Source organism: Falco punctatus, assembly GCF_963210335.1.
Source record: "Falco punctatus genome assembly, chromosome: 10".
Classification (NCBI taxonomy): Eukaryota; Metazoa; Chordata; class Aves; order Falconiformes; family Falconidae; genus Falco; species Falco punctatus.
The window spans coordinates 42,478,294-42,492,008 of NC_137590.1; the positions used below are offsets into that span (position 1 = coordinate 42,478,294).

At 43.3% G+C, this 13,715-nt stretch overlaps 1 pseudogene across 1 annotated transcript in view; it reads right to left on the bottom strand.

The window, feature by feature from the left end:
• LOC308071031 (ankyrin repeat domain-containing protein 26-like) overlaps positions 1-11,276 on the bottom strand; it is a 39,493-nt pseudogene extending 28,217 nt beyond the window's left edge. The window contains exons 1-2 of the transcript in view: positions 10,761-11,276; positions 9,846-10,052 (exon numbers count right to left, since the gene is read on the bottom strand). The product of the transcript in view is annotated as an ankyrin repeat domain-containing protein 26-like (transcript). The remainder of the gene's footprint in view (positions 1-9,845; positions 10,053-10,760) is intronic.
• Positions 11,277-13,715: the final 2,439 nt, after the last annotated feature.

Genomic DNA, 13,715 nt, shown 5'->3' on the forward strand with positions numbered 1-13,715 from the left:
GAAAAGTGCTTGGCCAGATCATAGCTTTCTTCTGCTACGTTATCATCCAAGAATGTCCAGGTGTTCAGACAGGTCAGCCCTAAACCACATACACTTTCAGCACTATGCCACAAGAACCCGAACCCAAAGAGATACAAACACATCCAAAGGGCACACGTAACGCAAACAAGGTAACTTCCTTTACAACTTGCCGGCAAGCGCCGTGACAGCTGGTGTTAATTAACAAATACTAAGCACTTCATTGCTATAGCGCGCACCCACACCGTAAGTGCATTCCTAAGGCAGACATCGATAAAAGCTCACTTCAGCCTGTACGTGTTTACAGACAAACATTTAGTCCACCAGGAAGTTACCGGTGTGGCGCTCCCCTGAAACAATCCGTGAGCGCGCTCCGTGTCTGTCTGCAGCTGGAAGCAACACACCAGGTGATCCTTCTTCCGGACTTTCAGAATCCGTCTGTAGAGCATAAAACACGGGCGTGAGCATCGGTACAAATTCTCAACTCATTTCTACGCAAAATGTTCCTGCTAAGCCAACTTGCACAGCATGGAATCACAAAAGCCTTTGATCAGCCCCTTGGAAAGGGCACGTCAAGACACAGTATATTGGAAAATCACAGCAGACTTGTGTGTTTTCAGATCTTAGGCAAAAACCTCACAACTCATCTAAACTAGTCTGTCACGCTGGCAAACTGCACAGCCGCAAGGGAGAATTAACACGGTAACTCGAGCTGTGGGTTGCCAACCCGTAACTGCAGGTCTGGGGGGGACCCAACTTTCGGACTGAACTGGTACCCGATACTCAAATTTGTGCTGACGTTCCCCAGGCACACGTCCTGCAGTGGGGAGCGAACACATTGCTACTCCCAGTTGCAAGGGTTGAACAAAGACGAGCAAGACAAAGCTTACAGAAACCAAGGCTACAAAAAAAAAAAAACCCAAAACAACCCAGCAGCGTTTTAGCCTTGTATTTTTAAGAAGCGGGTGGGGAAGAGTTCCTTCTTCCTCACAAGAGAAGTCAGAGGGCGTAAGCTACAGACTCTGCCCGCTTTCTTCTAACCCATTCCCACAGACAGGAAGAACTAAAAGGGCAAACACAGCCAGCACGTGTGGTATTTCTGTTGAACGCTACTCTCAAAAAGGGCCAAAACGGTAGAAAGGCTCTTTCCCAAAGCAGCTCATCATCTAGGCTGCAGACCCTAAGGGCAACCACTGAACACGTCAGCGGAATAGAGTTGTGTGGTGAAAAAGCAACAATCCCGCCAGCCCCGCTGAGAAGCTCAGACTATTTTAAGCAGCAAGAAACTTCACTGCCGCAATACTGTACCAGAAACCCAACTCCAAGGGCCAGCTGCCATGAGACCCAAATCATTAGCTCGACCTACCTTCACCCCAAGCCTCGCTGAACAGCTAGCACACAGCACAAGTATTTCAAGGGCCCCCAGTTACAAACATACAGCAGAACCAGGAGAAGGGGAAATAAGCCTCAGCCGCGGCAGGGCCCAAGCTCCGAGTGCTTCTGGATCTCGCTCCCCACCCCCGCCCCACTGGGAACCCCGGTGTCCTTCACGGGAAATACCTCAGAATCCCAGGGAGATTCAGCACCTTCCTCTTCCTCTGCTCCCACCGCAGTCAGGGCACCTACAAAGGCAGTAAGAGGTGAGACACTGAGCCCTTCTATTTCACTCTGCTTTTCCCCATCACCCCTGCGCCCAAAAGATGCACAGCGGTTCTGTTGCTGAGGACAAACTAAGCAGTGAGTGTTGAATTCAAGGGTTTCTTCACACCCAGCACACAACAGACCACGGTACTTCCTTTGGATCGCCACCTCTCTTGCCTCCTCTCCAGCAGGAGATGGCTATGCACAAAGCTTTGCTGCTAGAGAGGGACGCAACATTCTTCGCACAAGAAAAGCGAGCAAGACAGGAAGAAAATCCGGAACATCATAAAAATACAAAAGGGTCTACTATTGATGAATCACAGGGCCAGCCTCGCTTTTGGCATTTTCTCCTGTAGGCGACTCCTTTTACAAACTTTCATTGTCTACGTGCTACTCCTAGAAGCCTCTCCACCCACGTACAGCAGCGGGTGGTCAGTCGGTCAGACAGACGGGGCTGCTCCTACTCTCCTTCCATGAAGGTACGCTTACCAGACTTCTTCTGTCACTTCACCAATGTTCACTCAGGTCACAAACAGAAAAATGCAGGCAGCTTCCTACCATGCAATTTGATACGCGCCATCACTCCCATCATGTAACATGGACACCACAATTTTGCTTAGAAGATAAGACTTAGATGTGGATGCAGGAGAGCTGTGACACCTCCCCTGTGCACAGCACAGGCTGAATGACCAGCTTTTCTGGTCAACTGTATCTGCCTGAAAGCTGGATAAAAGCAGACCTGCGAGCACCCAGGGTTTTGTTTTGTACGGGCCTTCTAAGGATGCAAGTCACATTCTCTGTTCAGAGTACGTAGGTGTCTTCGTCTTCTGGATTCTGTTTCAGAGTGCAGTCACTTCAAAATTAGGCGCCATGCTGCTAGAATGAAAAGCAACCCTTAACTCCTCTTCAGCCTTGCCCGTCACGGTCAACAGGAAGGTGTTCAGCAGCAGCTATTTGAGCCTGAAGTCTCCCTTTTTAGGTAAGATTTTAACAACATTGGAGCCCCTAAGAATCCTTTTCCACAGGGTTTAATCAATCTTGACATTTCTGTATGATGGGTACAGAACAAGGAAGAAGCAGGAAAGATGAAAGGCTACAGTGTTCTTCTATCTGCAAAATTCCAGTTCTCATCGTGTCGGTAACTCTAGTCAGTTAATTATTTTTCCAACCACTGGAAAAATAACTCAAAAACATAAACTAAAAAGATAAGGACTTCTCCCATTAGCTGTTGCAAGTAAAATTTCTTCTTTCCTTGGAGCAGTAATTCACGAGTCTATTTTCTGCCAACACTGGCTTCTATTGGCTTCTGTCAACACTGTGAAAGAGGAGGACTCCTCACTGTCAAGAGTTCTTCACTTTTAGCACAGGGAGAAAGTCTTAGTTAAAACACTGGCAGAACCCTACTCCAAGGCTTCTGAAGAGCCCACCATTCAAAAAAACGTATATAAAAAATTCACAGGGTAAACCAGATTCCAGTATTTTTGCCTGTCATTTATTGCTACCATGCATTTTTATTAACGGATGCCTGCAGTGCAGCGCATACAAAAAGATGCAAATCCCCCACCTTTTACTCTGGTCTGCTCTCTAGCTAGCATTGAAAAATGACTTCTGGTCATCTTAGTTCTTTCCAATTAGTCCTCACCTCTCCACTCTATTCTGAGACTTCCCTCCTCATAAATTGTCTTACATAATGACTTTTGGCAGATTGCAGTGGACAGCAGCTACTCTTCTATGCAGAAAACACGAGAACACCACTACTTTGCCTCAAAAATAGATTTTAAGGATGTATTACTATGCAACAGTAACAAAGTAAATAGGATGGGAAATTCCAGCTCTCACTGAACATTTAATTGTGAAAGATACTGTACCTGTTCTCCAGATTTATGAAATCAAGTTGTCAAGGATGGCATTTCAACCCTTTTAGAGTCAGAAATATTTGCGCTGCAGGAATCATGATGCTTTGCTGAAGCAACCTAAATTCCTTAAACCCAAATCCAAACATAAACTGTTTGAAAGAAAGAAATTTTTACATCTACACCTACTTCTTAGCACCCGACCTTCAAGGTAACATATGGCTAAAAACCAGCATGACGCAGGTGAATAAAGCCACACAGGAAAAACAGCCGACATGAAATGAGCCACGAAAAGGCAACCTTTCTGTGTTTGTAATATCGTAACATACTGGTCCGTTGTGGGGCTACACTTCACGTTACCGTGGAATACAGACATAACCAAAACTCAAGTTTTAACCGAACAACCTCTAACAAGTATTTGTGTGTCTTACCAGAACACTGTCACTGCAAAATAAAGGGCAAGAGAGGACCTGTTGCTTACCCATTGCAAATACAGGAGAGGGAGAAGAGCGAGAGGAGAAGGAGGAAGATACATCTCCTAGAGAGAAGTTTCATCTCTATTATTGTCAAAAGAACAACAATACTGGTTTTTTTCTTCGCCTAAAGCAAAGATGCCAAAGAACTTGTAACTTCTAAGTATAGAACACAAATAGTTCCAAGTCCGCTTACTTTTCTGCATATCTGTTCACCTCTCTCTGGTTTATATTGTCAATAGACAGTTGTAGAAACTCTAAAACCTGAATGGCAAATTGTTTCTCATCCGATTAACAAGTGTGATTAATACAAAATACAACACAAATTATCAACTATACAAATCAATAAACCTCAGAACAAAGAAACAAAAAAACCCCATTAAGGTTACATATCCTCTCTCCAATACATAGCCGACCAGCTAGCCGCCTCAACTTTAGCCTTGTTTCCAAAGAAAAAAGAATTCCTGACAACACGCTGACACTAATTTCCTCCCATCTTGTCTCTCTTCCTCACCTCCCTCCCCTGCCTCTGAGCCTGCTGGTCATTTTCCATGAAACAAGAGAGGGAAGCCTCAGAGGAACGTGTTTGTACATGTTTCAAAACAACTGCCAGGCAGGTAGAGATAAAGCCAGGCAAGTAATATTTCCTGAAAACTACAGCTACGGCACGAGCCCAAGAATTACCCTTTGTGGCTCACGGGCAGCTCCTGGACAGCCTAGCCTACAGATCCCTAGCCTGGAATCAGCCACAGCACATGCTCAAAGGACCAAGACAATCAGGAGGGGGGGGGGGGGGTGTGAGCCACGGAAAGAAAAGCAGACTTCAGGACTGCCTGAAAAGGGGAGATGACAGCAAGTACGGTGTAGGAAGCGTACATCACGGAAGGGTATGGACAGTGCTGAACAGCAGACTAGAGGAGGGAGCAAACACATACACCGAGGATTATTTCAGTACACCTTCTGCTCCCGGGATGCCTTGCTAGAGCCATTCATTTCGTATTAGAAAGAAAATTGCAAGTACAATGGGTCTGTTCATAAAAGAACACTACAAAGAGATTGTTATGAACACCTTCAATATCTTCTGCGTGTCCTAAACCAAATTCCTCCAACAGATCCGCAAAACAAATCAATCAGATGCTTTATTAAATACTCCCATCTAGAAAGATTACAAAGCTAAACCCAGAACTACATGCCGTGAACATTACCTGATTTCTGCTGCATTTTTTTAGGAGAGGTTTCATTCATTTCCAAAACAGATTCAGGGGTCTTCAGCTATGAAAGACAATCCAATGACAAAAAAAAAAAAAAAAAAAAAAAAAAAAAAAAATTCAGACTTGAAGTAACTACATAATATTTAACGAGCAGGACAAGTAGTCAGTCTGACACGAACAAATACTTACCTGGGAATTGTCGGGGTTCTCCAAAATGCCTGGAGGTAAAAAATGTTTTGGAAAGTGTTATTTCATTTAATTGAAGGCACCTTTCACTCCATTCAACATCAGCAGTTTCTACAACTAAGTATTACTCGCAAGCTTTATTCCATCGAGACTGCGATACTTAACATTCAATCTACTTCAACATCCAGCATTTGTATCAGTATACAAGAAATGGACAATGCACGCTTCCCATCGTGCGCCTTGGATTTAAGAAACAATACTCACAGAACCAGGACAAGCCATAGGAAGCAGTAAGGACATGCTTGTTAGCACAACAAGATCAAAATACTTCTTTTGAGGAGCTGAACCCTGCCTTCTACAAAGATCATTTCAAAAGCCAAAGCTGGTCTGCTGTAACGAACTACCGTAAAACAGTCCAGCAGCACTACGACTGCGATTATCCTACAAGTGTTTAATGTTGAGGAGTGTTTTCCTTTCCATCGATGGGACAGAGGAAACGTGGGTGCAGACACAGACACCTCATACACATCATTCAATGAGGTAGAAGCAAACTAGTTCTTATCAGGTTGTTCGGGTCCAGCTTGTGTGGAAAGGAAAAAAACCAACCCATTACAATTGGTTGTAATCTGCATTTATAGCACAGTTCCAAATATGTAATTTTTAAAAAATTTTTGTCCAACATGGAAATCATTTACAAACCCACACAATCTACTGGCCCACCTATATTTCTCAAGTCCTCTGCTTTAGTCATCTTACAGTTTGAGTCCTCTCATGAAAGAAGTGCATGAAATGTTACTAAGAATGGCTCCACAGCATTATTTTCATGTTTACAAAAACGGTTAAAAAGCAAACAGCATTTGATTTCAGTAAACTTGGTGGTCTAGCAGTATAGAAAAACCTTAGAAAGATTAGCGTAATCACCTTTTACCTCCTTTTTACACCGATTTTAAACTTCTCTCAGTAGAATCATACAAAGCACGACAACTACTCAGCAAGGGGATTTACAAGCTCCCAGGAGCTTTTAAAGTTTTGCTTCCAGCTTACTAAACTAAAACTGGATTCGCTTCTTCAGCTATTCTATTGTACTTACACTACAAGCAGGACTGACCGTTTAGTAAAGGAGAAATCCTTCAGATGAGAGTTCTACGCCAACAGCAAAACTTCCCTGCCATTCTACACTCCAGATGCTCAAGAGACAGCGTCGCAAACTACAGGCAGAAGCCCTTCACAACAAACCCTGAACTTTCAGTCACGTTTTAGCTCCTAGGCAAAGCGTAACAGTAAGGTATCAAAAATTAAGACGGGGGGAAAAGTGCTTGGCCAGATCATAGCTTTCTTCTGCTACGTTATCATCCAAGAATGTCCAGGTGTTCAGACAGGTCAGCCCTAAACCACATACACTTTCAGCACTATGCCACAAGAACCCGAACCCAAAGAGATACAAACACATCCAAAGGGCACACGTAACGCAAACAAGGTAACTTCCTTTACAACTTGCCAGCAAGCGCCGTGACAGCTGGTGTTAATTAACAAATACTAAGCACTTCATTGCTATAGCGCGCACCCACACCGTAAGTGCATTCCTAAGGCAGACATCGATAAAAGCTCACTTCAGCCTGTACGTGTTTACAGACAAACATTTAGTCCACCAGGAAGTTACCGGTGTGGCGCTCCCCTGAAACAATCCGTGAGCGCGCTCCGTGTCTGTCTGCAGCTGGAAGCAACACACCAGGTGATCCTTCTTCCGGACTTTCAGAATCCGTCTGTAGAGCATAAAACACGGGCGTGAGCATCGGTACAAATTCTCAACTCATTTCTACGCAAAATGTTCCTGCTAAGCCAACTTGCACAGCATGGAATCACAAAAGCCTTTGATCAGCCCCTTGGAAAGGGCACGTCAAGACACAGTATATTGGAAAATCACAGCAGACTTGTGTGTTTTCAGATCTTAGGCAAAAACCTCACAACTCATCTAAACTAGTCTGTCACGCTGGCAAACTGCACAGCCGCAAGGGAGAATTAACACGGTAACTCGAGCTGTGGGTTGCCAACCCGTAACTGCAGGTCTGGGGGGGACCCAACTTTCGGACTGAACTGGTACCCGATACTCAAATTTGTGCTGACGTTCCCCAGGCACACGTCCTGCAGTGGGGAGCGAACACATTGCTACTCCCAGTTGCAAGGGTTGAACAAAGACGAGCAAGACAAAGCTTACAGAAACCAAGGCTACAAAAAAAAAAAAACCCAAAACAACCCAGCAGCGTTTTAGCCTTGTATTTTTAAGAAGCGGGTGGGGAAGAGTTCCTTCTTCCTCACAAGAGAAGTCAGAGGGCGTAAGCTACAGACTCTGCCCGCTTTCTTCTAACCCATTCCCACAGACAGGAAGAACTAAAAGGGCAAACACAGCCAGCACGTGTGGTATCTCTGTTGAACATTACTTTCAAAAAGGGCCAAAACGGTAGAAAGGCTCTTTCCCAAAGCAGCTCATCATCTAGGCTGCAGACCCTAAGGGCAACCACTGAACACGTCAGCGGAATAGAGTTGTGTGGTGAAAAAGCAACAATCCCGCCAGCCCCGCTGAGGAGCTCAGACTATTTTAAGCAGCAAGAAACTTCACTGCCGCAATACTGTACCAGAAACCCAACTCCAAGGGCCAGCTGCCATGAGACCCAAATCATTAGCTCGACCTACCTTCATCCCAAGCCTCGCTGAACAGCTAGCACACAGCACAAGTATTTCAAGGGCCCCCAGTTACAAACATACAGCAGAACCAGGAGAAGGGGAAATAAGCCTCAGCCGCGGCAGGGCCCAAGCTCCGAGTGCTTCTGGATCTCGCTCCCCACCCCCGCCCCACTGGGAACCCCGGTGTCCTTCACGGGAAATACCTCAGAATCCCAGGGAGATTCAGCATCTTCCTCTTCCTCTGCTCCCACCGCAGTCAGGGCACCTACAAAGGCAGTAAGAGGTGAGACACTGAGCCCTTCTATTTCACTCTGCTTTTCCCCAGCACCCCTGCACCCAAAAGATGCACAGCGGCTCTGTTGCTGAGGACAAACTAAGGAGTGAGTGTTGAATTCAAGGGTTTCTTCACACCCAGCACACAACATCATGGTACTTCCTTTGGATTGCCACCTCTCCAGCAGAAGATGGCTATGCACAACAGCTGACACAGCTACAAGCAGCACTGAAGACGTGTTTGGGTCACACTCAGGAAAAGGCTCCAGCACGCTGCAGCCCTGTGGCATACAGAGTTTAGGTCACCTGTTCTCCAGTCCACAGCTCCAGAAATTGCCACTGACTACCACCATCCACTGTACAAGAAGTACCATAGAAACACCACCCGACACATCTTCACGCTAAAATCACCAAGAAACAATGCTCCTTTTGTAGCACTACCAGAAAAGACCTTCCTTGACTAGCAGTTTTTACCCTGCACCTTCCCAGAAGGTAGACACCTAAGCATTGCCATTGAAAGGAGGAGAGGCTCACAGCCCAAAATCTCACCCCAAACACACAACTTGTCTCTATCTCAGGGGGCTAACATCCGAATCTCTTCTCTACTAGGCACACGCAAGGCTCAGTCTCAGTAGGTTCCTGGCCAGATTAAACTATCTTCATTTCTCTCTTTTAAGCTAGTCCGTTAGGTAAAACTGATTCAGGATTCGCTCTTGTGGAGACATGCACACAAAAAATGGGAAAGGAGCTAGAGACCAGTGAGGGCACCCGTCCTAGCAGAGGGGAACTGCTGGTTCCAGCCTCAGCTAGGACTACTCACACTGTGCCAAATGCAGGCTTATGGTAAAATGCACCGACAGAAGAGCATGTATAGGCACAACACCTGGAATACAGCAGGTTCTGCCAGGCCCGCTCTGTAGCATTTGATCAGCAGCTACACACGCTCTGGTAACATCTACCACACCACTCTACTCTCTGGAGACAGACAGTGGAAAGTGTGCCTTCTCCTCCTGCTCCAAGACCTGAGGTGAGTACCAGAGTGCTCAGCCCTGACTGACATGGCAATGCTTTCAAGCACACTCAAGCGTGGCACTGGAGAGACTTTCTACGTTTTAAAACTGGACAAGGTGAGGCACTGGAACAGAACAGCTTTCTCTCAGATCGACTCAAATCTTTCCCAGGCTTCAGGCAAGAGCAATCACAACTTTTCAGTCTGACAGTACGGGCCAGAAAGGGGAATACCACTGTCACACCCAAGACTCTCTAATCCTCCTCTTTTTCAACTGTGCATTTTGTTCTGATCGCTTCAGGGAGAACACAGCAACAAAACCAAGAATGACACGTGCTCCATGTAGCATCATTTGGAATCCAAGGCCACAATTTGTTCTTCAGGAACGAACGAAAAGGAACAAAAGCTACTTTCCTCCTTGCCAATGCCCACTAGGGTTCACAGGCAAGGGAAAAACTTACTGTTTCAGAAGTCAATCACCATTTCAGTTCATTTACTGTGCATTAATATTTATAGAGGAAGAACTGGGATCAGTATTCACTAACTCACTTCTCTCACCAGTGTTGTCTTTGGAAGCACTGTGGACTTGATGGCTATCATTACAAATAGAGTTTTTCACACCCTCAACAACTGCAGTTTGTAGCCCTTCACCAGTGTCTTCCTTTTCCTGCTCCTTCTCCTCTTCTTCCTGTTCAGGTGATTTTTCCTAAAAGAGATTGACCAAACAGCTGGAAATAGCAGAAACAAGCACCTTCTTAGCCACCCATTGACAACTTTAAAAATGCTTCTCCTGTGTAAGACAACAGGGAAACTTTGTTGAGCTTTGTTTTACAAGGCCTTCAGTTTTTCCATGGGAATCTCTGAGGAGACAGCAATGACATTAGCCCTAAGTCATTAGCCCTGGCTCTGCAAAGCTCCAGAGAAGCAATTCTTCATGTCAGCCTAACTCTAGCTTTCATTTCAGTTACATTGTTTTGGAACATGCTCCTTTTCCTCTACTTTGCTCCAGGAAAATCACTAACTTCCTGCTCTCAATCTTACTCAAACTTTTTCGTTCCTCATTTTCAGCCATCACACCAGGCATTTTACTAAATGGCAATAAATCTTGACAGATAAAAACTGTACATACAACTGAGAAAAAAATTAATTTATTTCAGAAAAACTATACTGCCTATTTGTTTTCCTGCAAAACCACTGCAACCAATAAAAAAATATTGAAAATACTGCCCAATATTATTCTTATACCTAAGAAACTGCTTTGGTTAGGAGTAAAGGCATTTTCTATTATAAAAAAAGGATGATCAAAAGATGGATATACGTGAAATATCAACAGAAATCCAGTTTACCTTTTCGTTCTTACCTTTATTCCCCTTAGAAAATACCTTTGTGATTGAATCATCCTTATATAACTTACTTTGGTGCCTGAGTGAAATGCTGCTCTTACATTTTCTTCATGCCTATTCAAGCACAAGTGTTCACTTTCTTGTTTCGGTGCTTCACAGACTTTATTATCTACTTCACATTGCTCTTCTTCTGTATCTTCATCATCCACATGTTCAAGACAGACAGAGTTTGGTCTTTGACTTTCAAGCCTTGGGTTTTTTCCTGCTGACAAAGAACTATTATCACTTTCAAAGCCATTACTGAAGCTTGACTTTTTCTCCTTAAGACCACAACTATCTGAGAGAAGCCGAGGTGTCTCTTTTTTCCAGTTTGTCATCTTAGATTCTGCAAAAAGGGAGTCATCATTTCTGTGAAACTTCGCCTGAATCATGCTTTTCTTGTTCCAACTTTCTGGTTTATCTTGCAAATTATTTAGATTTTGACAGACAGTTTGCTTTGGTACTGACTTGCAAGATACTTCATTATTCACCGTCTTCGGAGACATGGCAGTTATGTCAAAACAACAAAAGGAGTTATGTAAATGGCAACAGGTATGTTACCAGATTAATGGAGTAATCTGGGAATGTCTGGAAAAGGAACCAAGTCAAGGATGGGCAGGATGGAGGAAGGACTTGGCCAGGGACAAAGGCTTAGGAGGGGATTAATACCTTCATTTTAACAGCATGACTTATTTTTTCTGAAATGCCTAAGTGCTGTGTTTTCAAAATGCTACTTTTCTCATTTACTATAGGAAAAGAATTGTTTAAAAAACTACTTAGCAAATCTACTTTTATATATTAGTATACTATGCAATCTTTTCCAAATAGCTTACTGTTTTTCCTGAACTGCTGGGAAACATTCATTAACAATGTCAAATTTGGCTTCTGCAGCTTCTGTAAATAAATGATTATTTTCTTTTAGAACACTAACGACAACAACAAATCCTTTGGTCACATCAAACCTTGAACACTAAATGTAATCAGGCTGTCCTTTTGATAGTGGTCAGGTGCTGGCTCCATCCTATACTTCTAACTACAAAAACACTCCTCACATATGCAATTCAGTGAGTATTTCACCCCCAAAATACCATGCAGGCACCCTTCTGAAAATTGTTTCCAAAACTATGGTTACATGCATAGCAGTTTTAAAAATCTGGGTTTAATATTTGTAGTACTTCAGTAAAATTCAGTTATATTTAAGATCGCAGCTTCTGGATGATTACTTGCAATTGTGCACAAGGGAAGTAACTGTTAAGAACCCTAGGTTTAATGCATTAATTAGTCCCTGCAAGTACACTTACCAGAATATCCTGAAATTTCAAAAACATGCCAAAAAATGCATAATTTATATTTAAATCAGTGCAAGAAAATGAAATCATGTTAAAACTAAACATGCTTGCACCTCCAGTATTACAGAGTAGGCTGAACTAGAACACTGGTTCCTCATTGCTGCAGAATCCCAGAGCAACAGAACAGATGTTCCAGACATCACTGCAGAAGTTAATAATTCTTCAGAACACTAGCAAAAAAAGCAGGCCTGAGAGCTTGTAGCTGACAAAAAGAATACTACCTAAGCATTCAAAAAAAAAGAAGAGGGAAAACATGCAGTGTGAGATTACGTGCAAGCACAGAATGCCATCTCAATAGAAGAAAAAACATGACCCATTTGAGTTACTCATCCACTGAGCACTCTTGAGTAACCTGATGAGGAGGAAAGGAGAACTAAGTGATGAAGGATTTCAGTACATCTTCGCTAAAAAGTGCCCTTTATCGGTTAGGATTCTATCTAAAAATTTACAGGAAACATTAACAGTGTTTGGGGAAGAACAGAACAGGTTATATTAGTAACTTATAAACTTAAAATCTGACTCAAATGACCAAGAACAAATAAAACTGTGGTGATTTATCTCGTCGCCTATTGCTCTTTTGCCTCAAACCACAAATCTGCTGCATGATCTGCCACAGCTACAAGGTCTTTTAGGAAAAACTCACAGCAGAAGAAAGGCTGGCAGGTCAGAGAGTGCTTCTAAGGAGAAAACAATATTGGCTAGAACTGTAGTTTCTTTCAATCCCCCAGAAAACTTGCCTTCAGATCACTTATTTCTATAGGACATTTACTGTAAATACACCATACCTTGGGAGTAAAATCGAGTTCTTCCTCAGAAGTATGCCAACTGACATCACTCCCCTCTTTCTCCAAGCTTCTTAAAAAGTAAAGCAAAATGAGTACTGTGTCTCTCCAGTCATTCCTCAGGTATGTGCTGGGTATGTTTAAAGTCTTACCTGATTGAGTCTCCTTGCGACAAGTCATCTATTGCTGTGCAAACACGAATTGACATGTTGAAATTAGATTTGGCATGCTAAAAATTAACCAGCACATACAAACATTTAACCTGGACAACTCTACATGTCATAACAGAATGAAACTTTGGGGAGTCAACTTAACGTAAGACAGCATGAATGAATGCATGCATTTCCAAACAACTGCTTTTTCAAGTCACACTGAATTGACAAAACAAAAAAGACCAGAGTTTTATCTCCTTTGAACTTTTATACCCAAAAGTTTAAGAACTACCTCTAAACTAAAAAAAGCCAGCATAGCATGAATATGCTGTGTTAATAAACAGTTAACAAAATACTGGTGCTTTAGCAAGACAGTAAATAAATGAACTGCTGAAGTACTCCTACTGCACACACAAGCACACACTGTTGACAGAGATTTTACTGGTTTATATACTATACTAGCTGGTGCTCTACCCACTTACAGGTTATCCTGAAAAGGTAAAAAACATCAAAAAGCATAACCAAGATCTAAAGCTTATCCTCACATAGAAGAATCCCCAGCAGTTCTCTACACTGCACCAAAAAGGGTATTCAACAGGCAAAACAGGCGTAACCAGGGCACTCTATACTACGCTCCAAGCTTTCATCCATGTTAAGACAGCAACTTGCACACAGGATCACAGGATAAATCAGGTCACAAGGGA